At 45.4% G+C, this 23,894-nt stretch overlaps 1 protein-coding gene across 1 annotated transcript in view; it reads left to right on the top strand.

Annotated features, from left to right (window-relative positions):
* Positions 1–23,894, top strand: part of ulk4 (unc-51 like kinase 4) — a 585,662-nt gene that overhangs the window by 343,985 nt on the left and 217,783 nt on the right. The window lies entirely within an intron of this gene.

Below are 23,894 nucleotides of genomic sequence, written 5' to 3'. Positions count from 1 at the left end.
GCAGAAATACATGTTCAGACACTATCAGGTCACCTGAAGTCCATAACAGCATTATCTTTACAAAGCAATACACCAGGAAAATAAATACATTTGAGGTAAGAAAATATTATTATTTATATCTATTTAAATATAATATGTAGATGGCAGTAAGGTGACTCAGGGTATTGGAGCACCAACACACAGTGACATCAAGTGGTGAGAGATGGGTTTGTGCCAGTAATCACCTCTCCTGCTGCATTGGACCATGGTAATGTCCTGTGGGTAATGTCAAGTGGAGGAGAGTTATGATTGGGCCACTGTGGCACTTTGTCTCGCAGCTAATTCATAGTCGCATTGATGGAGACCTGGGGCAGATTTACTGTCCTCTTGGCTGTCATCAGTCCTGACCTTAGGAGGTCATAGGGTGGAGGGGCTAGAAAATAATGTTAATTGGAGGCATTTGATAAATCACAGAGGCTGACTTTTTTTTAAAGAAGATCACAAGCTACCATGAAATCTTGTTTCTCAAGGCAACCCTGTCATGTCACATCATTTCGGGGACTATTATATCTGTTGGCAGATGCACGATAAAGGAGGTGAATGCCACACCTCCAATGGCAACTTTCCATGCGTCTCAAGGGCTCTCTCCTTGAAACAAGAGGGGACATTATAGAGGTTATTTTTTTTTAAATTCATACAAGGCGTGGGCGTCACTGGCAAGGCCAGCATTTATTGCCCATCCCTAATTTCCCTTGAGAAGGTGGTGATGAGCTGTTTTCTTGAATAAGTGGCATTTCAGAGGGCACTTAAGAGTCAACCACATTGCTGTGGGTCTGAAGCCATGTAGAGGCCAGACCGGGTAAGGACAGCAGATTTCCTTCCCTAAAGGACATTAGTGAACCAGATGGGTTTTTACAACAATCTGGTAGTTTCATGGTCACCATTACTGATACTAGCTTTTTATTTGAAATTAAATTCTCCAGCTGCCGTGGTGGGATTTGAACTCATTCATGTCTCTGGATCATTAGTCCAGGCCTCTGGATTACTAGTCCAGTAACATAACCACTATGCTACCGTTCCCCTCTAAATAAGATGCTAACTGGAATAGAAAAGGTAAATTTGGAGACTATCTCAAGTTAAACTGTGATTGCAAGACAAGGGGATATAGGTGCAAAATGGAAAGAGGACTTGATGCCAAAAATCATGATCAGTATGTGGAATGGAGGACCAATCTCTGGAATCATTCAAGAGGCAGTTATCTGGTGTGTTGGGAGATTGACTAGGCTAAGGAAGGAGGAGCTAGATAGGATGAATGGCTTCCCTAATCTGTATTTCGCTTTGATAACTTTCTACTGTTCCTCAACAAGTCGAGTGACAAGTGCAGCAGAAATGGACAGGAGTACTCAGAGGTCAAAGGCCTTCATAAGAACATAAGAGTTAGGAGCAGGAGTCGGCCATACGGCCCTTTGATCCTGCTCCACCATTCAATAAGATCATGGCTGATCTTCGACCATTGCCGCCCGATCTCCAGATCCCTCGATTCCCCATGAGTCCAAAAATCTATCGATCTCAGCCTTGAATATACTCAACGACTCAGCATCCACAGCCCTCTGGGGTAGAGAATTCCAAAGATTCCCTCCCCTTATCCTGAGACTGTGCCCCCTGGTTCTAGACTCTCCAGCCAGGAGAAACAGCCTCTCAGCATCTACCCTGTCAATCCCCCTCAGAATCTTATGTTTCAATGAGATCACCTCTTATTCTTCTAAACCCCAGCGTATCGGCCCATTCTACTCAATCTCTCCTCATAGGACAGCCCTCTCATCCCAGGAATCGATCTAGTGAACCTTCGTTGCACCGCCTCCAAGGCAAGTATAAGGAGACCAAAACTGTGCCCAGTACTCCAGGTGTGGCCTCACCAAGGCCCTGTACAATTGGAGCAAGACTTCCTTACTCTTAGACTCCAACCCCCTTGCAGTAAAGGCCAACATGCCATTTGCCTTCCTAATTACTTGCTGTATCTGCAGACTTTCTCTGTTTCCTGTACGAGGATACCTAAATCTCTCTGAACACCAACATTTAATAATTTCTCACTATTTAAAAAATATTCTGTTTTTCTATTCTTCCTACCAAAGTGAATAACCTCACATTTCCCCACATTATACTCCATCTGCCACCTTACTGCCCACTTACTTAACCTGTCTCTATCCCATTGCAGGCTCTTTGTGTCCTCCTCACAGCTTACTTTATCACCTTGCTTTGTATCGTCAGCAAACTTGGATACATTGCACTCGGCCACTTCTACTAAGCCATTAATATAGATTGTAAATAGCTGAGGCCCAAGTACTGATCCTTGTGGTACCCCACTAGTTACAGGCTGCCAACCCGAAAATGACCCGTTTATCCCTGCTCTGTTTTCTGTCCGTTAACATAAGAAATAAAAGCAGGAGGAGGCCATACGGCCCCTCGAGTCTGCTCCGCTATTCAATAAGATCATGGCTGATCTTCAACCTCAACTCCACTTTTGTGACCGATCTCCATATCCCTTGATTCCCCTAGAGTCCAAAAATCTATCGATCTCAGCCTTGAATATACTCAAAGACTCAGCATTCACAGCCCTCTGGGGCAGAGAATTCCAAAGATTCACAACCCTCTGAGTGAAGAAATTCCTCCTCATCTCAGTCTTAAATGGCCGACCCCCTATCCTGAGACTGTGACCCCTAGTTCTAGACTCTCCAGCCAGGGGGAAACAACCTCTCAGCGTCTACCCTGTCAATCCCCCTCAGAATCTTATATGTTTCAATGAGATCACCTCTTATTCTTCTAAACTCCAGACAGTATCGGCCCAATCTACTCAATCTCTCCTCATAGGACAGCCCTCTCATCCCAGGGCATAGGACAGCCCTCTCATCCCATATTAACCAATCCTTTATCCATGCTAATATATTACCCCCAACCCCGCTGGAAGGCTTCGGTCCTGGTGCCACAGCAGCAATATAAAAATGTCTTTGGAGAAAGCAAACTGAGGTTGCCGTGTCTGGCACCCAATTTAATAGGAATTACTTTATAGTGAGACTTCTGAAGGAGCGAATGAAGCTAATCAAATAACGAGTAGACAGTGCGGTGCCGGTGCTGCTCTCTCACTACTGCTGTATATCTCTGGTTCACAATACGAATGTAATGGGCGATGTCAAAAAAACACTGGTTATTAAAAATAACGCAGGCTATTTAGACTGTACTAGTGATAATATTAGTGGTCTAAGTAAGTCGCTGGATGAGATACAGCCTATCCACGATACGGAAAACAGCCTTGATGGACTGAATGCCCTGTTCCAAATAATTTTAAACGCGATTGATGAAACTCTAGTTTGGGGAAGAATGAGGGAATCAAGTTTGAGCTGCTTGTGACACTGGTGAGAATCAGCTTTATCATGGGACGCACATACTTGTTGCTAAGCAGAGAAGGTTCAAATTTTTGATTTTCTTGAAGATTTTACTAATACTTTATACTTTGCACTTATGTTCTCAGTTACTGAAGAACTGTAGAAAAAGCATATACTGTAGTGTAATGCCAAATGTTACTAAAAACAGATCTTCCTCAAAGCTTTACCACTAATTCAGCTGTAGTGTAGGAACAGAAGTAGGCCATTTGGCCCATCAAGTCTGCTTGGCCATTTTTGCCAGCAGTGCAACTCAATGGCGGTAATTTTCTCCTTCACCACTAGGGCGGTGATGTGGCAGGACAGATCGCCCACCTGTTCGGAACTCGTCTGAGTTTCATCCCATTGATTTCAATAGGATTAAAATTAAATAGGTTTATAACGGGTGAGAAACCCGCTCTGCAAGTTTACTGCCCAAGCGATGAAAGTGAAAATGACCCCCAAAATATTTCTTAAAACAGTTCCCCTGCCTTTTCTCCAGATCCCTGAAGACACTTTGGCCTAGAATTTCCTCGCAGTGAGTTACACCGTTGTTGCTCCTTCAAAAAATAAATTGCGCCCGCCAATAACCTGCAGAGGGATTGACACACGGGTTTCCCGGGTCTGTATTCTCATTGGCGTAAAGCCCTTGTAAAACAGGTGCAAGCGGCTTAAACTGCCTGTAAGTGCCTGAGGACTGGCGTGTTGTGCTAGGATGGGTTCGTGGCTTGAAGGAATTGTAATGATCAATAACATGTCATTCTATAGTGGACACTAGGTGGAGCCGTAGAGCTGTATATAGCTGTATGTATAAGACTACACTACCCAGCTGTATGTATGTTAAGACTACATTACCCATGAGGCACTAGGCTACCCACAAGGCAGCAGTCAAGATGGAAGCCTCTACAGATACTGTACCTAGTCCACATGTGCTCAATAAAAGTGTCTAGCAAAAGCTAGCTGTGTTCATAACAAGAATGTCTATTTATTAATGAACTTAAGAGGAATGTCCCTTTATTTGAGGAGGAGGTAAGGCTGTGGAGTCAAAGGTAGACTTTGTGTCACAGAAGAGCAGGCTTCAGCGATGACATGTGCCATGATGCCTCTTGCATTAAATACTGCCTCAGTCCCCTTCGCACCATCCTGTGGTGCTGCTCCCGCTCCATGATAACGGTAGTCCCATGGCGAATGTGCCATGACTGTTCTTGAGAAGCCTTGGCTGGATAAGGGGGTGAGGGTCTGAAAATCCCTGGTCCGACCCTTTGAGAAGCACTCGGAAGCAATGTTTCCCCAATTTCTTTTTTGGGTGTGTGGACCCTTCACAGTTATGCGCGAAATTTACCATTGGAAAAGCCGGCCCCAGGCTGCGTGAGGTCGGCAGAGAGCTCGGCAGCCGCGCAGCTTAGAGGGAACGCTGGTCAGAAGCAAGTGCAGGCAAAGTGGCAAAATACTGCTTTAAAAAAGCGTTTCCCAGCTGCAGAAATCTGTATTCACATAAATCTCCAGACTCTCCTGTGTCACAAACTGCAGTTTTGCCTGTATCCCAGCAGCTGCTGTGCTTCATATAACCCAGTCTAAGGTACCCAGAGTGCCCTTGCAGTGCAAACCCAGGAAACTCGGAGCTGCTATGCTACTGGCTCTCATTTTGACAATGTGTGCAATGAAGACCAGCTCCGATTCGGCGAGCAGAAGGCTCAAACAGCACCAGGAAATTTAGGTCAAATGTTTTAAAGGTGGAAGACGGGCGAAAGTAGATTCCACCGAATTCCCTTCTTTAAAAAAAAAATTCCTGCACCATTCCTACACACGCTAAGTATCGCTAAAAACAGCAACAAAATTCTCCCCTTTATTCTTAAGTAAGAATCTATCTTTGCATCTATGGTCTACTGGACCAGTGCATTCCACATTTTTGCAATCCTTTGAGTTAAGAATTTTTATCTGAACTCACTTTTAACCGGTTTAGCTCAAATTAAAAAGAAAAAAAGACTTGCATTTCTATAGCGCCTTTCACCACATCAGGACGTCCCAAAGCGCTTTACAGCCAATGAGGTACCTTTTGGAGTGTAGTCACTGTTGTAATGTAGGAAACACAGCAGCCAATTTGCGCACAGCAAGCTCCCACAAACAGCAATGAGATAATGGCCAGATAATCTGTTTTAGTGATGTTGATTGAGGGATAAATATTGGCCCAGGACACCGGGGAGAACTCCCCTGCTCTTCTTCGAAATAGTGGCCATGGAATCTTTTATGTCCACCTGAGAGAGCAGATGGGGCCTCGGTTTAACGTCTCATCCGAAAGACGGCCCCTCCGACAGTGCAGCAATTCTAAGATTATAACTTCCTATTCTGGATTCTTCTATTTAGCATACCAATTCCCTCCTTTATTTTAAACACCTCAATCAGATCCTCCTCATCTCCAGGGAATGTAACTGAAATTCACCCAGATTCCCATCAGTTCCTTCCTTCCAGGAATCATCTTGATGAGTCACTTTGTTCTGCGTCAGAAAAGGAAGATGTCTGAATAGAAACTGTAAATGTGATTTAAGTATTGATTTCAGCTCACTGTAGCTGAAGAGGAGCCTCCTTTTATCTGTGACAAGGGAGGGAAGAACCAGTACATGAAAGAGCCGTGCACGGACTGTAACAGACCTTTGTTAACCTGTACTCGGAAACTAATGAGGGTAAAGTTTGACTGGTGGCTGGACAGTTTCTCCTTGAAATACTAATGTATGCATGTCTGCAGACTGGGGGAAATAAGCAAGTTGCTTACCTCTCCTGGCTGACCCATTAGAGAATAATCTTGACAACAACAACTTGCATTTATATCATGCCTTTAAACATACAACTATGTCGCAGAGGTGTACTCAGAAATAAACGCATGACGAGCATAAGAAGGAGGTATTAGAGGGGCAATCATAAGCTTAGTCAAAGAGTTGGGTCTTAAGGAAGGTCTTCAGGGAGGTGGAAAGCCGGAGATGTTTGGGAAGGGAACACCAGAGTGTGGGTCATATGAAGGTGAAGGCACGACTGCCACTGTTGGGGCGAAGGGAGGCGGAGATGCACAATAAGCCAGAGTCCGATGGATGGCGAGTTTGGTGGGGGAGGAGAGGGGAGGGGAGGAGTTTATTGGGCTGGAGGAGGTTACACAAATAGGGAGAGGCAAGGCCATGAAGGGATTTAAACATGAGGATGAAAATTTTAAATTTGAGGCATTTGGGACAGGTATGCACATCAAGAAATTCATCTGCAATGAACAGACTTCTGATGAATTCATTTACTTGATTGGCACCCCATCCACCACCTTAAACATTCACTCCCTCCACCACCGGCGCACCGTGGCTGCAGTGTGGACCATCTACAAGATGCACTGCAGCAACTCGCCAAGGCTTCTTCGACAGCACCTCCCAAACCCGCGACCTCCACCACCTAGAAGGACAAGGGCAGCAGGCGCATGGGAACACCACCACCTCCAAGTTCCCCTCCAAGTCACACACCATCCTGATTTGGAAATATATCGGCCGTTCCTTCATCGTCGCTGGGTCAAAATCCTGGAGCTCCCTCCCTAACAGCACTGTGGGAGCACCTTCACCACACGGACTGCAGCGGTTTAAGAAGGCGGCTCACCACCACCTTCTCAAGGGTAATTAGGGATGGGCAATAAATGCTAGCCTTGCCAGCGATGCCCACATCCTGTGAATGAATTTTTAAAAACTTCAGTAAATAAGGCAGAGCCATTTTATTGAGGGTGGAGTAGAGAGTAGTCAGGGTTAGGAGGGCGTCCGAGCAGCGCTGGTGGGAGGTAATGGACAGATGCCCTGTTACACACAAAGAGAGAGTCTTATTGAATGGGAAACCTTGTTGAAACGAGGAAGGGGAGAGTGTGGGAGAGATCTTGTTGAGGCAGGGGCGAGAGAGGGGAAAAGCACCTTGTTGAATAGGGGGCAGGGATATGGGACTGCAGCACGAGGGAGAGAAATTCTGTGGCGGAAGGCCATCTCTGACTCTTCTGGGAGTGGGTGGGATGTTATTAGCGGGCCCACGTTCTAAAACATCGTATCCTCCAATTCGAGGTGGGCAAAATCATGGAAGATCCACTTTCACTGATCCCTTTCCTGGGCGGGTGACTTTCAATAACATGCTCTGAAAGGCTGCTTGTAAGAGAAGCAGTGAGAAAATATTTAGGCTAGATGATGTGTGCGGTCTAACCCTTGCAATGTTTATCTCAGGGTGAGACTTAAGCAGGATAAAGCCTTCTGCCAGAGTTCGAGATTAAATGGCTGACAGATTCCTTTGAAGTCAAATGGTGTCCGACAGCTTCACCCATCAGTGGCGTGGCAGTAATTTTGTGGAAAAATTGGTAATCTGCCATCCAGTTGAAATGCTGGGTTAGACAATAAAGTAAATCGAAAAGTCAGTCAATAATAATGATTACACAAAAGAGACTTAATCACCAAAATTCGATGGACCAGAGCTGTTTGTTTAATTGGATGGCACAGAGAATTTACTGTTAATACCAAGGAGCCTGATAGCGCTGCAATTCAAGGCCCTGTTTTGTTGGGAATTCCTTGCTTGAAAGAACGAAATATTTGCTTATATTCTGGTCTATTGCAAGCACCAAAGCAGCTGGCTTGATAACGCCAAAATGGCGACAATCTTGTTTCACCAATCAACATTAATATTGAGCTAATCTCACCAACTAGATGATCATGAGAAAAGCTCCTTCAGCACAGAAGAGAACATTGATTGAAAAAAAAACTTTTAGAGAATTGTAACATTTACAAGTGAACTTGTAGCATGAACAGGTAGACCATTTTGAGTCTTTTTTTGTGATAGAAGGCAAACGCATGTGATTTACTTACGTAACAGTCACTGCACCTCCCTCCTTAAACCTCTCCGCCTCTCCACCTCTGTCTCCTCCTTTAAGACGCTCCTTAAAACCTACCTCTTTGACCAAGCTTTTGGTCACCAATATCTCCTTGTGTGGTTCAGTGTCAAACTCTGTTTGATAATCGCTCCCGTGACGCGCCTTGACACGTTTCGCTACGTTAGAGGCGCTGCATAAATATAAGTTGTTGTTGTTGTTGCACTTCAAAAAAGAAATTCATTACATGAAGCACTTTGAGGGGTTTTGACGAAACATATAAACATTGAAGATAGGAGCAGGAATAGGCCATTCGGCCCCTCGAACCTGCTCCGCCATTTAATGAGATCATGGCTGATCATCCAAACTCAGTACCCTGTCCCTGCCTTCTCCCCATATCCCTTGATCCCTTTAGCCTTAAGAAATATATCCAACTCCTTCTTGAATATATTTAATGAATTGGCCTCTACTGCCTTGTGTGGTAGAGAATTCCACAGGTTCACCACTCTCTGGGTGAAGAAATTCCTCCTCATTTCTGTCCTAAATGGCTTACCCCTTATCCTTAGACTGTGACCCCTGGTTCTGGACTCCCCGACCATCGGGAACATCCTTCCTGCATCTAGTCTGTCCAGTCCTGTTAGAATTTTATAAGTTTCAATGAGATCCCCTCTCATTCTTCTAAACTCCAGCGAGTATAAGCCCAATCGACCCAATCTCTCCTCATACATAAGAACATAAGAAATAGGAGCAGGAGTAGGCCAATCGGCCCTTCGAGCCTGCTCCGCCATTCAATAAGATCATGGCTGATCTGATCCTAACCGCCAATCTACTATCACAGAACCATCTCCTGAATCTAACAGAATTAGACACACGAAATAGGAGCAGGATCAGGCTACACGGCCCCTGGGCCCGCTCCGCTACCCACAGGGCCATGTCCGATCCGAACCTAGACTCATGTCCAAATTCCTGCCCGCTCCCCGTAACCCTTAATTCCCTTTACTTCTAGGAAACTGTCTATTTCTGTTTTAAATTTATGTAATGATGTAGCTTCTACAGCTTTTTGGGGCAGCATATTCCATGGACCTACCACCCTCTGAGTGAAGTAGTTCCTCCTCATCTCAGTTTTGAAGGAGCAGCCCCTTATTCTAAGACTATGCCCCCTAGTTCTAGTTTCACCCATCATCGGGAACATCCTACCCGCATCCACCCGATCCAACCACTTCACAATCTTATATGTTTCAATAAGATCGCCTCTCATTCTTCTGAACTCCAATGAGTAGAGTCCCAATCTACTCAACCTCTCCTCATATGTCCATCCCCTCATCCCCGGGATTAACCGAGTGAACCTTCTTTGTACTGACTCGAGAGCAAGTATGTCTTTTCTTAAGTATGGACACCAAAACTGTATGCAGTATTCCAGGTGCGGTCTCACCAATACCTTGCACAACTGAAGCAATACCTCCCTATTTTTATATTCTATCCCCCTAGCAATGAAAGCCAACATTCCATTGGCCTTCTTAATCACTTGCTGCACCTGCATACTAACCTTTTGAGTTTCGTGCACCAGGACCCCCAGATCCCTTTGTACTTCAGTACTTTCCAGTTTCTTGCCATTAAGATAATAACTTGCTCTACGATTTTTCCTGCCAAAGTGCATAACCTCACACTTTCCAGTATTGCATTCCATCTGCCAAATCTCTGCCCACTTACTTAGCCTGTCTATGTCCCCTTGCAGGTTTTTTATGTCCTCCTCACTCACTACTTTCCCTCCCATCTTAGTATCATCTGCAAACTTTGATATGTTACACTCGGTCCCCTCCTCCAAATCGTTAATATAGATTGTAAAGAGTTGGGGATCCAGCACTGACCCCTGCGGAACACCACTAGTTACTGATTGCCAGTCTGAGAATGAACCATTTATCCCAACTCTCTGCCTTCTGTTAGATAGCCAATCCTCTATCCATGCCAGAATATTACCCCCAATCCCGTGATTTTTTATCTTAAGCAATAATCTTTTGTGTTGCACCTTGTCAAATGCCTTTTGGAAGTCTAAATACACTACGTCCACTGGTTCCCCTTTATCCACCCTATATGTTACTTCCTCAAAGAACTCCAGCAAATTTGTCAAACATGACTTCCCCTTCATAAAACCATGCTGACTTTGTCCTATTAAATTATGATTATCCAAATGTCCTGTTACTGTCTCCTTAATAATGGACTCCAAAATTTTACCTACCACAGATGTTAGGCTAACCGGTCTATAGTTTCCAGCCTTCAGTCTACTGCCCTTTTTAAATAAGGGTGTTACATTAGCAGTTTTCCAGTCTGCCGGGACCTTTGCTGAGTCCAGGGAGTTTTGGAAAATTATTACCAATGCATCCACAATCCCTACCGCCACTTCCCTCAAGACCCTAGGATGTAAGCCATCAGGTCCAGGTGATTTATCCGCCTTGAGTCCCATTATTTTACCGAGTACCACTTCCTTAGTGATTTTGATCGTGTTTAGCTCCTCCCCCCCCTATAGCCCCCTGTTTGTCCAGTGTTGGGATATTCTTAGTGTCCTCTACTGTAAAGACTGATACAAAATATTCATTCAGTGTTTTTGCCATCTCCATATTTCCCACCATTAATTTCCCGGTCTCATCCTCTAAGGGACCAACATTTACTTTAGCCACCCTTTTTCTTTTTCTTACTATCTGTTTTTATATTTTTTGCTAATTTACTTTCATAATCTATCTTCCCTTTCTTAATCAATCTTTTTGTTATTTTTTGCTGTCTTTTAAAGTTTTCCCAATCCTCTATCCTCCCACTAGATTTGGCTACCTTATATGCCCTTGTTTTTAGTCGAATACTATCCTTAATTTCTTTACTTAGCCACGGATGGCTGTCTTCTTTTACACCCTTTTCTTCTCAGTGGAATATATATTTTTTGGAAGTTGTAAAATAACTCCTTAAATGTACACCACTGATCATGTATCGTCTTACCCTTTAATCAATTTTCCCAATCCACTCTACTCAATTCCGCTCTCATACCTTCATAGTCTCCTTTATTCAAGCTTAGCACGCTTGTTTGAGATCCAACCTTCTCACCCTCTAATTGAATATGGAATTCAACCATGTTATGGTCACTCATTCCAAGGGGATCCTTTACTAGGACATTTTTAATTAATCCTGTCTCGTTACACAGGACCAGATCTAAGGTTGCTTGCCCCCTGGTCGGTTCAGTTACATACTGCTCAAGAAACCCATCCCTAATACACTCAATGAACTCATCCTCAAGGCAGCCCTGCCCAATTTGATTTGTCCAATTAATATGATAGTTAAAATCCCCCATAATTATAGATGTTCCCTTACAAGCCTCAACTATTTCCTGATTGATACTCCGTCCAACAGAGTTGCAACTGTTCGGAGGCCTATGGACTACGCCCACTAGTGTTTTTTTCCCCTTATTATTCCTTACCTCCACCCAAACTGTTTCATTATCCTGATCTTTTGACCCAATATCATTTCTCTGTATTACAGTGATTCCTTCCTTTATTAACATAGCCACCCCACCTCCCCTTCCTTCCTGCCTGTCCTTCCTGATCGTTAAATAACCTGGTATGTTTAATTCCCAGGCATTGTCACCCTGCAGCCATGTTTCTGTAATGGCCACAAGATCATACCCATATGTAGTTATTTGTGCCATTAACTCGTCTATTTTGTTACGAATGCTGCGTGCATTCAGATAGAGAACTTTCAAATATGTTTTGTGACACTTAGTTCCTGCTTTTGCCCTTTTTATTACTTTACCTTTTACTCCATACCTTCTGCCCCTTCCTGACACGCTCTGGTTTTTAATTTCCCCACTGCTACCTAAGTCTATGACCTTCTCTGTTGTCATTTTTATTATTTGCTCTCTAGGAACCTCCCCCCACTAGTTAGTTTAAAGCCCTCTCTACAGCCCTAGTTATATGATCCGCCAGGACTCTAGTCCCAGCACTGGCCAAGTGAAGCCCGTCCCAACGGAACAGCTCCCTCCTGCCCCAGTACTGGTGCCAGTGTCCCAGGAAGCAAAACCCATTTCTCCCACACCAGTCTTTGAGCCACGCATTTAACTCTCTAATTTTATTTGTCCTAGCCAAATTCGCTCGTGGCTCAGGTAATAATCCAGAGATTATTACCCTTGAGGTTCTGTTTTTTATTTTGACCCCTAGCTGCTCATACTCCTTTAACAGAACCGGCTTCCTGGTCCTATCTACGTCGTTTGTACCAACATGGACCACGACAACTGGATCCACCCCCTCCCACTGCAAGTTTCTTTCCAGCCCAGAGTAGATGTCCTTAACCCTGGCACCGGGTAGGCAACACAGCCTTCGGGACTCTCGCTCTCGGCTGCAGAGAACTCTATCTATCCCCCTAATAATACTATCCCCTACCACTACAACATTTCTATTTACTCCCCCCTCTTGAATGGCCCCCCGTTCCACGGTGCTGTGGCTAGGTTGCTCATCCTCCCTGCAGTCCCTGCTCCTGTCCCCACAGGGAGTAAGAACCTCGAACCTGTTGGACAAGAGCAAGGGCTGCGGCTCCTCCAGCTCTACCTCCTGGATCCCCGTACCTGCCTCACTCGTAGTCACACCGTCCTGTCCCTGACCATGGGCTACATCTGAATTAATTAACTTCATAGGTGTGACCACCTCCTGATACAGAGTCGAGGTACTTCTCCCCCTCCCTGATGTGTCGCAGTGTCTGAAGCTGAGACTCCAGCTCATCAACACGGAGCTGGAGTTCCTGTAGCAGCAGACACTTGTCACAGACGTAATCACCGTGAGCCTCAATGGGGTTCACTGGCTCCCACATCTCGCAACAGTAACACATCACCTGCTCCATTCTATGTAACTAATTAAATTTTTTATTGTTAGTTATGGACACCCTCTGCCCGATTTTAGATGCTAGTATCCCCTTTAATTAATTGGATTTAAATTAATTCAATCCCTCTAGTTACACCAGTTAAATGGTTTACCAACAGTGTATTTAGACTTCCAAAAGGCATTTGACAAGGTGCCACAAAAAAGATTATTGCTTAAGATAAAAAATCACAGGATTGGGGGTAATATTCTGGCATGGATAGAGGATTGGCTATCTAACAGAAGGCAGAGAGTTGGGATAAATGGTTCATTCTCAGACTGGCAATCAGTAACTAGTGGTGTTCCGCAGGGGTCAGTGCTGGGTCCCCAACTCTTTACAATCTATATTAACGATTTGGAGGAGGGGACCAAGTGTAACATATCAAAGTTTGCAGATGATACTAAGATGGGAAGGAAAGTAGTGAGTGAGGAGGACATAAAAAACCTGCAAGGGGACATAGACAGGCTAAGTAAGTGGGCAGAGATTTGGCAGATGGAATACAATACTGGAAAGTGTGAGGTTATGCACTTTGGCAGGAAAAATCGTAGAGCAAGTTATTATCTTAATGGCAAGAAACTGGAAAGTACTGAAGTACAAAGGGATCTGGGGGTCCTGGTGCACGAAACTCAAAAGGTTAGTATGCAGGTGCAGCAAGTGATTAAGAAGGCCAATGGAACGTTGGCTTTCATTGCTAGGGGGATAGAATATAAAAATAGGGAGGTATTGCTTCAGTTGTACAAGGTATTGGTGAGACCGCACCTGGAATACTGCATACAGTTTTGGTGTCCATACTTAAGAAAAGACATACTTGCTCTCGAGTCAGTACAAAGAAGGTTCACTCGGTTAATCCCGGGGATGAGGGGATGGACATATGAGGAGAGGTTGAGTAGATTGGGACTCTACTCATTGGAGTTCAGAAGAATGAGAGGCGATCTTATTGAAACATATAAGATTGTGAAGGGGTTGGATCGGGTGGATGCGGGAAGGATGTTCCCGATGATGGGTGAAACTAGAACTAGGGGGCATAGTCTTAGAATAAGGGGCTGCTCTTTCAAAACTGAGATGAGGAGGAACTACTTCACTCAGAGGGTGGTAGGTCCATGGAATATGCTGCCCCAAAAAGCTGTAGAAGCTACATCATTACATAAATTTAAAACAGAAATAGACAGTTTCCTAGAAGTAAAGGGAATTAAGGGTTACGGGGAGCGGGCAGGAATTTGGACATGAGTCTAGGTTCGGATCGGACATGGCCCTGTGGGTAGCGGAGCGGGCCCAGGGGCCGTGTAGCCTGATCCTGCTCCTATTTCGTGTGTCTAATTCTGTTAGATTCAGGAGATGGTTCTGTGATAGTGGATTGGCGGTTAGGATCAGATCAGCCATGATCTTATTGAATGGTGGAGCAGGCTCAAGGGGCCGATTGGCCTACTCCTGCTCCTATTTCTTATGTTCTTATGTTCTTAGTCACTCTGCACCAGAAAGGCCTTATTAACTACAACCCACAGAGTTAAAGTTTGAAAAGAGCACCTAACTCACACTTACCCAAACTCAGAGCACTCTTTGATGACTCGCACTCCGTGCTTGCTCAGTGCAATCATTCCTGCCATTCCAGGAATCATTGATATAGGCCCTATATCAATGGAAATCTTATTTATTTTTTGCATCAATATTGAGTTGAATTTTCATTGCATGCTACTGAGGAATAGCAGTCACTGTGTAATGTAAATTTCTCCTCCGCGTGTTTGTGTATTCTGAATTCCTGGCTCACTGTTTCTGACGGGATCATTTGTGATTTAAACTTTTCTTTGTGTGTTTCTCTTTGTACGGACAACATCAGAACGTGGAAATATTGCAATTGTGGCACAGAAAACAGAATCAGGAGCAGAAGAATACTGACATTATCCTCTTTGTTAAACAAAAGTGTCACTCAGGTTCTAAATTAATGATCCCAGTGTTATCAGTAGTTTACTAGCTATCAATAACATGAAGCAGAAACAGCAATGAAGTGACTCCCTTGTTCACTGCTACAGAAGGAAATGTCAATACAAATATACTCCAACTTCAACATCAAGTTCAGTGAGACTGCTCCAGTAGTTCAGTCAGTGCCTGCGATGCTTGGTGTGGTACTGAGCTATTCAAAACAAGAGGATCCCAACCTGCATTCCTTAGTCTGCACCTGGTTAGCTGCTCTCCGCTGGGACCTGGTTAGCTGCTCTCCGCTGGGACCTGGTTAGCTGCTCTCCGCTGGGACCTGGTTAGCTGCTCTCCGCTGGGACCTGGTTAGCTGCTCTCCGCTGGGACCTGGTTAGCTGCTCTCCGCTGGGACCTGGTTAGCTGCTCTCCGCTGGGACCTGGTTAGCTGCTCTCCGCTGGGACCTGGTTAGCTGCTCTCCGCTGGGACCTGGTTAGCTGCTCTCCGCTGGGACCTGGTTAGCTGCTCTCCGCTGGGACCTGGTTAGCTGCTCTCCGCTGGGACAACAGAGGAATTGCTGCAGTTGGCTTCAGTGCCGCAGGCGGGGGAGAGGGAAAAGAAAGACTTACATTTCTACAGCGCCTTTCATGACCTCAGGACGTCCCAAAGCGCTTTACAGCCAATGAAGTACTTTTTGAAGTGTAGTCACTGTTGTAATGTAGGAAACGCGGCAGCCAATTTGTGCACAGCAAGCTCCCACAAACGGCAATGTGATAATGCCCAGATAATCTGTTTTAGTGATGTTGATTGAGGGATAAATATTGGCCCAGGACACCAGGGAGAACTCCCCTGCTCTTCTTCAAAATAGTGCCATGGGATCTTTTACGTCCACCTGAGAGAGCAGACAGGGCCTCGGTTTAACATCTCATCCAAAAGACAGCACCTCTGACAGTGCGGCACTCCCTCAGCACTGCACTGGCGTGATCAGCCTAGTTTTTTGTACTCAAGTCTCTGGAGTGGGACTTGAACCCACAACCTTCTGACTGAGAGGTGAGTGTGCTACCCACTGAACCACTGGCTGACAAGAGTTATACATTGACCCTGAATGAAAAGAAAGCATGAGTGGTTGTTGGGTGAAGACTAGATCAGGCACTGGTGAGGGGAGCGGGCAGGAGAGAACTGAAAAAAAAATGGATCAATTCAACTGTCTCTTGCAATATATCCTTGCAGTTTGTTTTTTAAAGATTATACTTGAACTGTATAAAACACTAGTTCGGCCGCAGTTAGAATACTGCATGCAGTTCTGGTCACCACATTACAGGAAAGGCATGATTGCACTAGAGAGGGTACAGAGGAGATTTACGAGGATGTTGCCAGGATTGGAGAATTTTAGCGATGAGGAAAGATTGGATCGGCTTGGGTTGTTTTCTTTGGAACAGAGGAGGCTGAGGGGAGATTTAATTGAGGTGTATAAAATTATGAGGGGCCTAGATCATCTTCTTAGGCAGTCCCTCAGAACCGAGGATGACTTGTTTCCACATTAAAAATGAGTTCTCAGGTGACTGATGAGTCCAATGCGGGACCTACAGTGTCACAGGTGGGGCAGATGGTGGTTGAAGGGGTGGGTGGGTGGGGTGCTTGGGTTGACGTGCGCTCCTTCTGCTGTTTGCGCTTGGCTTCCGCTTACTCCCGGCGAAGAGACTCGAGGTGTTCGGCGCCTTCCCGGATGCTTCTCCTCCACTTTTTGCGGTCTTGGGCCAGGTAGAGTGGATAGGAAGGACCTATTTCCCTTAGCAGAAGGGTCAGTTACCAGCGGGCATAGATTTAAAGTAATTGGTAGAAGGATTAGAGGGAAGTTGAGGAGAATGTTTTTCACCCAGAGGGTGGTGGGGGTCTGGAACTCACTGCCTGAAAGGGTGGTAGAGGCAGAAACCCTCATCACATTTAAAAAGTACTTTGATATACACTTGAAAGAAATAAAGAAAGTCAGTCTTGCATTTATATAGCGCCTTTCATGACCACCGGACGTCTCAAAACGCATTACAGTCAATTAAGTACTTTTGAAGCTGTTGTAATGTGGGAAATGAAGTGCCATAACCTACAGGGCTACGGACCACGAGCTGGAAAGTGGGATTAGGTCGGAGAGCTGTTTGTCGGCTGGTACAGACACGATGGGCCGAATGGCGGCCTCCTGTGCTGTAAATTTCTATGATTGGCTGGGAAATTTGGCAGCGTAGTGCCCATATTTCAGGCTGTATTGCATACTAAGGCCCCAAAATGGCAGGCAGGGAGCGTGTGCATATTTCCGACTGGACGTGAGCCTCCCGCCATACAGGGTCAGGGCAAACACCAGGCCTCCTTTACCCACGCCTGAAGCAGGCGTTAACTCCTTTGTTATGCAAATAAGGGGCCTAACGCCCGCTTGAGGTCCCCTCTCCAACATTGGTTTGCCCCGAGGCAGCCGATACCATTGCGGGCTGCACTCCGGGAAACCAGCCCTACAGAACACCTGCAACAAAGAAGATCATTAACTTGTTGAAAGTGGAGCCGGGAGAAGCAGCAGTCCTCCTCCCGACCCCGCATTAATGGACCCTCCCGATCGCCACCACTCCCGTCCCCCCTGGCCCCCGTGACCCCCAAACCTCTCTCTTCCACCCCCCGCCTCCCCCCCCCAAGACTCCAGGCCCCCTGACCCGCGGCCCCACGTTGTCTCGCCTCCACTGCCCCCATCCCCGACCGGACTCACTTGCCTGAGGGCCACTGCGACGCTAGCAGCAGCTCGATGTCTACCCAGTGCTCGCCACTCTTCGCCAGTGGGCTGTAGCAGCACGCCAGCTCTATCTCAACGAGGCCCAATATCAGGAGCACCTCGGACGTAAGAATTAGGAGCAGGAGTCGGCCATTCGGCCCCTCGAGCCTGCTCCGCCATTCAGTAAGATCATGGCTGATCTTCGACCTCAACTCCACTTTCCCGCCCAATCCCCAGATCCCTCGATTCCCCTAGAGTCCAAAAATCTATCGATCTCAGCCTTGAATATACCCAACGACTGAGCATCCACAGCCCTCTGGGGCAGAGAATTCCAAAGATTCACAACCGTCAGAGTGAAGAAATTCCTCCTCATCTCAGTCTTAAATGGCCGACCCCTTATCCTGAGACTGTGACCTCTGGTTCTAGACTCTCCAGCCAGGGGGAAACAACCTCTCAGCATCTACCCTGTCAATCCCCCTCAGAATCTTGTATGTTTCAATGAGATCACCTGTCATTCTTCTAAACTCCTTGCCATAAATACCCTGCGACTCCCCCCACCCGCCAACCTGGCCCCCGCCCCCTGCCCCCGACGCCCAAGGTGAATGATCCCGAATTCCTGGGCCATAATGTATGCTTTGGTTTAGCAGGGATAGTCTCTCTTTCACTAATGGAAATTTTTATATGGGCGTCCAGTGTTGGGCCAGACTGATAGCCAGCTGCGTAGTTCTTGTATGTTGCCTTCACGGAAGGATTCATGTTTTCAATCTAGTCACTGAAATGTTATTAAGTGGTACTGTGCAGTTGGGTACCAGAAAATAACAGTTAGTGTAAGAGCCATTTTCTTACCAACCGATTCTTGTTGGTACAATCACGGTATCATGTCGCCAGTAACGTTATTGTAGGAACACTGTACCTTTAAGGGCGTACTGTGCAATTAATCTACAAAACGTGTGGAGAAGCAGCTTCAATGACCATGAAGTTAAAAGCACGTGCAAGATAAGGCACGGCTGATCTTCTGTGGAACATAGATAGCACCCATTCCTCAAACAGTTCCTCAGCTTCAACGTGCTACCGTCAGAGATGCTGTTTCCAAGGAGATGCCCTTTAAATCCTCGTGATTTACCCTCTAGTGTGCAGTCAACTCCAGATAAACAATTGCCTGATCCAAGGATAAAATTCTTGTCCAACCGTTCCCATTAGTTGCTGATTAGTCGGGCACCCTGATCCATGTGTAACTCTTCGTAAGCTCGTTGCAGTTGGGTATTTGTAAGTACTCAACCAAACCTATTTTGGATTCTGTGTTCTCTTCTCGCTCATTAATTTCTGAAGTTCACTGAAAGAATGCACTTACAGCTGTTTCAGCTGGGCATCCTGCGCTGCACTGAGAGACTCTTATATTCAGCAGATGACTGAAATGCCTTGTGCTATGAATGGCATGAGCCAGTGAGTCATTTATCACGTATGCTGCACATTCCAGAGTTCTTGGTATTCTTCAATTTGTGATATCTTGTTGCATCTCGTGAAAAAGACAAACTGGCCTATTACCAGTGTTTGAAGTCAATTATACATAATTGAGGAGAATCTGTCACTATAAGGTAATCACTATTCCTCACTCAAAGCTGGCTAATTTGTGCATTGTATTTTCTATTGAGGACTCTGCTGTGAACTGTCATAAGTCCATTTACAAGGGCTGATAATTCGTGATCAAATCTTTGTTTATTTTTCAGTGTGTGTTTTTGTGATTATTTTCTTTGGTGTAAAATTGACAAAAGGTCATAGAAGCAGTAGATACACGATTAACCCAGGAAAAAAAGAAGACTCGATAGGAGGAGGAACTCTTGGTTATGTGTCTCTGGATGTGGTGGTAGTTAGTTTTCAATTTTATACCACAAAAAACGGTCGCCCCAAAGCGCTTTACAGCCAATGAAGTACTTTTTGAAGTGTAGTCACTGTCGTAATATAGGAAACGCGGCAGCCAATTTGCGCACAGCAAGCTCCCATAAACAGCAATGTGATAATGACCAGATCATCTGTTTTAGTGATGTTGATTGAAGCATATATATTGGCCTAGGACAACTCCCCAGCTCTTCGAAATAGTGCCATGGGATCTTTTCCATCCACCTGGGAGAGCAGACGGGACAACATTCGAGCAAGTGTGCATGTGTGACTTTAAAAAGAAAGAAAGACTTGCATTTCTATAGCGCCTTTCACAACCACTGGATGTCTCAAAGTGCTTTACAGCCAATGAAGTACTTTTTGAAGTGTAGTCACTGTTGTAATGTAGGAAACGTGGCAGCCAATTTGCGCACAGCAAGCTCCCACAAACAGCAATGTGATAATGACCAGATAATCTGTTTCAGTGATGTTGATTGAGGGATAAATATTGGCCCCAGGACACCTCCCCTGCTCTTCTTCGAATAGTGCCATGGGATCTTTTACATCCACCTGAGAGAGCAGACGGGGCCTCGGTTTAATGTCTCATTCGAAAGACGGCACCTCCGACAGTGTGGCGCTCCCTCAGTACTGCACTGGAGAGTCAGCCTAGATTTTTGTGCTCAAGTCTCTGGAGTGGGACTGGAACCCACAACCTTCTGACCCAGAGGCGAGGGTGCTGCCCACTGAGCCACGGCTGACACGCAACATTGCTTTGAAATTGTGTTCACCACTTTGAGATTCTGACTATGGATATTTCCCCTGGACAGAATAAAATGGGGATCAGGACGCCCCCCCCACCCCCCCGCCACCGCACTGTCGAGTCCACCTCGTGCAATGGTGTTCTGTGCCTCGGGACCTGTATCTGCCACCTCCTTTATATTGCAGCACTGCGTTCGAGAGCACGGTTACCCCCGGAGGATTTGCTGTAATATAAATAGAGTATGAGTCAGGCAGAGTACGGCCTTCACTGTAACACATAACAACCAAATCCTATGCTGCAATGCTGAAGGCGTGTTGCTGGTCAGAACACTAACCTCGCAAAGTCTCCCCGTTTGATATTGGATCGTCTTCGAATGGGCCGAGTCCCTTTTTTTAGTGTTTATACTCCTGCAAAGTTTCAAGTAAAAAAAACATTTCTAAGCTTGTTTTATTTAAAATTCTTTAAAATGTCTTTGAAGTACGATTATGCCGGAGCTACATTACACAATTATTACAATTTCACGAAATTGTTTGATACATTAGTTATGATATTTTGACCACCTCAGTTTAGAATATCCGAAAGATCAGAAAACCTGTGGACGAGGGGAAGCGTGTGTGAGTGGTTTTGATTAGTTAAAAGTGCTTTAACTGCCTAGAAAAATAAAAAGTGGAATTTTGAAACGTCAAATGTAATTTTAACTGACTGCAACAACTGCCCTTTCTTTGGAAAAGCAGGCCCAGAAACTTCAAATGTTTCATCTTCTGAACGAATGCAAATCTGGGCCGAGAATCCACGCTTCTCCAAAAGTTGGTGGTTTAGTGTAACTTTGATAAATCAGCCTTTCACCAGGTTTGGAGATGGACGAGGGAATTGGATGTAATATCTCCAAATTTGCAGATGACACAAAGCTGGGTGGGAGGGTATGCTGTGAGGAGGATGTCGTGAAACTCCAGCACGATTTGGACAGGTTGGGTGATTGGGCAGAAACATGGCAAATGCACTATAATGTGGATAAATGTGAGGTTATCCACTTTGGTGGCAAAAACAGGAAGGCAGATTATTATTTGAATGACAATAGATTGGGAGAAGGGGAAGTGCAAAGAGACCTGGGTGTTATTGTACACCAGTCGCTGAAGGTAAGCATGCAGGTGCAGCAGGCGGTTAAGAAGGCAAATGGTATGTTGGCCTTCGTAGCAAGAGGGTTCGAGTACAAGAACAAGGATGTCTTGCTGCAGTTGTACAGGGCCTTGGTGAGACCACACCTTGAGTATTGTGTGCAGTTTTGGTCGCCTTACCTGAGGAAGGACGTTCTTGCCATGGAAGGAGTGCAGCGAAGATTCACCAGGCTGATACCTGGGATGGCAGGAATGACGTATGAGGAGAGATTGTGTCGATTGGGCTTATACTCACTGGAGTTTAGAAGATTGAGAGGGGATCTCATCGAAACCTATAAAATTCTGTCAGGCCTGGACAGACTAGATGCAGGAAGGATGTTTCTGATGGCCGGGGAGTCCAGAACCAGGGGTCATAGTCTAAGGATAAGGGGTAAGCCATTTAGGACTGAAATGAGGAGGAATTTCTTCACCCAGAGAGTGGTGAACCTGTGGAATTCTCTGCCACAGAGGGCAGTGGAGGCCAGTTCATTAAGTATATTCAAGAAAGAGTTGGATATATTTCTTAAGGCTAAAGGGATCAAGGGATATGGGGAGAAGGCAAGGACCGGGTACTGAATTTGGATGATCAGCCATGATCTCATTGAATGGCGGAGCAGGCTCGAAGGGCCGAATGGCCTACTCCTGCTCCTATCTTCTATGTTTCTATGGGGTTTACAGCTTGATCATTTAAAATACAATGCACCCTGACAGGTTCATAAGAACGTAAGAAAAGTCAGGGTTAAAAAATGGCCATTCAGCCCACTGAATCTCTCATTCAGATAGTCTAACCTTCCCAAGCTTGCATCCAGCTGTGTTTTGAACACCACTGATGTCTGAGATTCACCAAGCACAAAAGGAATATCAAGCTGCCCATGTAGCTCTACTGATCACTGTGTTTGTCACAGTTTTAAGTAACAAATCTTAAAGAATAAACTCGAAAACCTAACTCATTCCAAGTAAAATAGGCTTTCTATGTGGCCAATTTCCAATGGATATAAATGTGTTTTTTAATCTGATTGCCTCTATGCTTTTCTCCCCTTTCTGGTGTTACTGGACTCTGCTTTTTATAACTAAGAGGGCATTCAGATGACCTGCTCCAAGGACGCCACCAATGCAGCTGTTGAACCAGGCTCTAGGAAGTACCTGAATTATTAGATTCGGGTGACCATGTATCCAATTTTGAATCAAATCATAGAATGATACAGCATGGGAGGAGGCCCATTGTGCCTGTGCCGGCTCTTTGGTAGAGCTATCCAATTAGAAATCCAACAGGGAATTCAGAATACATGTCTTTACCCGGAGAGTGGTCAGAATGGGGAACTCGCTGTCACAGGGAGTGGTTGAAGCGAATAGTGTAGATGCATTTAAGGGGAGGCTGGACAAGCACATGAGGGAGAAGGGAATAGAGGGTTACGCTGATAGATTTAGATGAGGAAAGACGGGAGGAGGCTCGAGTGGAGCATAAACGCCGGCATGGACTGGTTGGGCCGAATGGCCTGTTTCTGTGCCGTATATCCTATGTAATCCTAGTCCCCCTCCCCAGCTCTTTCCCCACAGCCCCGCAAATATTTCCTTTTCAACTATTTATCCAATTCCCTTTTGAAAGTTACCATTGAATCTGCTTCCACCGCCCTTTCAGGCAGCGCATTCCAGATCACAACAACTCGCTGCGTAAAAAAACCAAACCTCATGTCGCCTCTGGTTCTTTTGTCAGTCACCGTAAATCTGCAGATAGTCTCATTTAGTGGTGCCTTTGGAGAATTGAAAACTAAACTGGAAAAGTCTAGTTTTCAATTGTTGCATTTTTGTTAAACTGATGCGTGCATGCACCAACAGTCCCATTTTCCTTTTGTGCACGGGCGAACAGGCCTTTTTACGTTGTTTCGTTAAAGCCCTGTCCCCACCCAGTTTGGGGCACAAGGTGGTGACTCAGTGAAATGGAGGTCGAGCCTGGATTCCACTATTTTATCAGGACGTGTCTTAATGATCCAACATAGCGCTGCTACTGCAGAACTTTAAGATCATAAACTCGGTGTCAAATATAGTAGAGGTGAGAGGAGCCACAGCTGCTGAAATGATGACACAATGATGGAAGTGATTGCATTAATCATATGTCTCTGCTGGCGATCTGGTGCTTTGACGTAAGAAAACTACTAGGCACTTGGTCTCAGCGTTAAACAAAGCTTTAATCAACTGTTTTACAACATGGAGGTCTAGTTGAGTCCTTCACTAGTTCCTGTTAAGAATGTCCTGCGCAAGCTGGGCCCGTGCCTGAGTATTTATACTCTCCCTGGACAGCGC

The sequence above is a fragment of the Somniosus microcephalus genome, chromosome 5, assembly GCF_052327205.1.
Source record: "Somniosus microcephalus isolate GS21.2 chromosome 5, FLI_Smic_1.0, whole genome shotgun sequence".
NCBI lineage: Eukaryota > Metazoa > Chordata > Chondrichthyes > Squaliformes > Somniosidae > Somniosus > Somniosus microcephalus.
The sequence above is the reverse complement of the archived record's forward strand: the minus strand, read 5'-3'. Positions and strand labels throughout refer to the sequence as shown.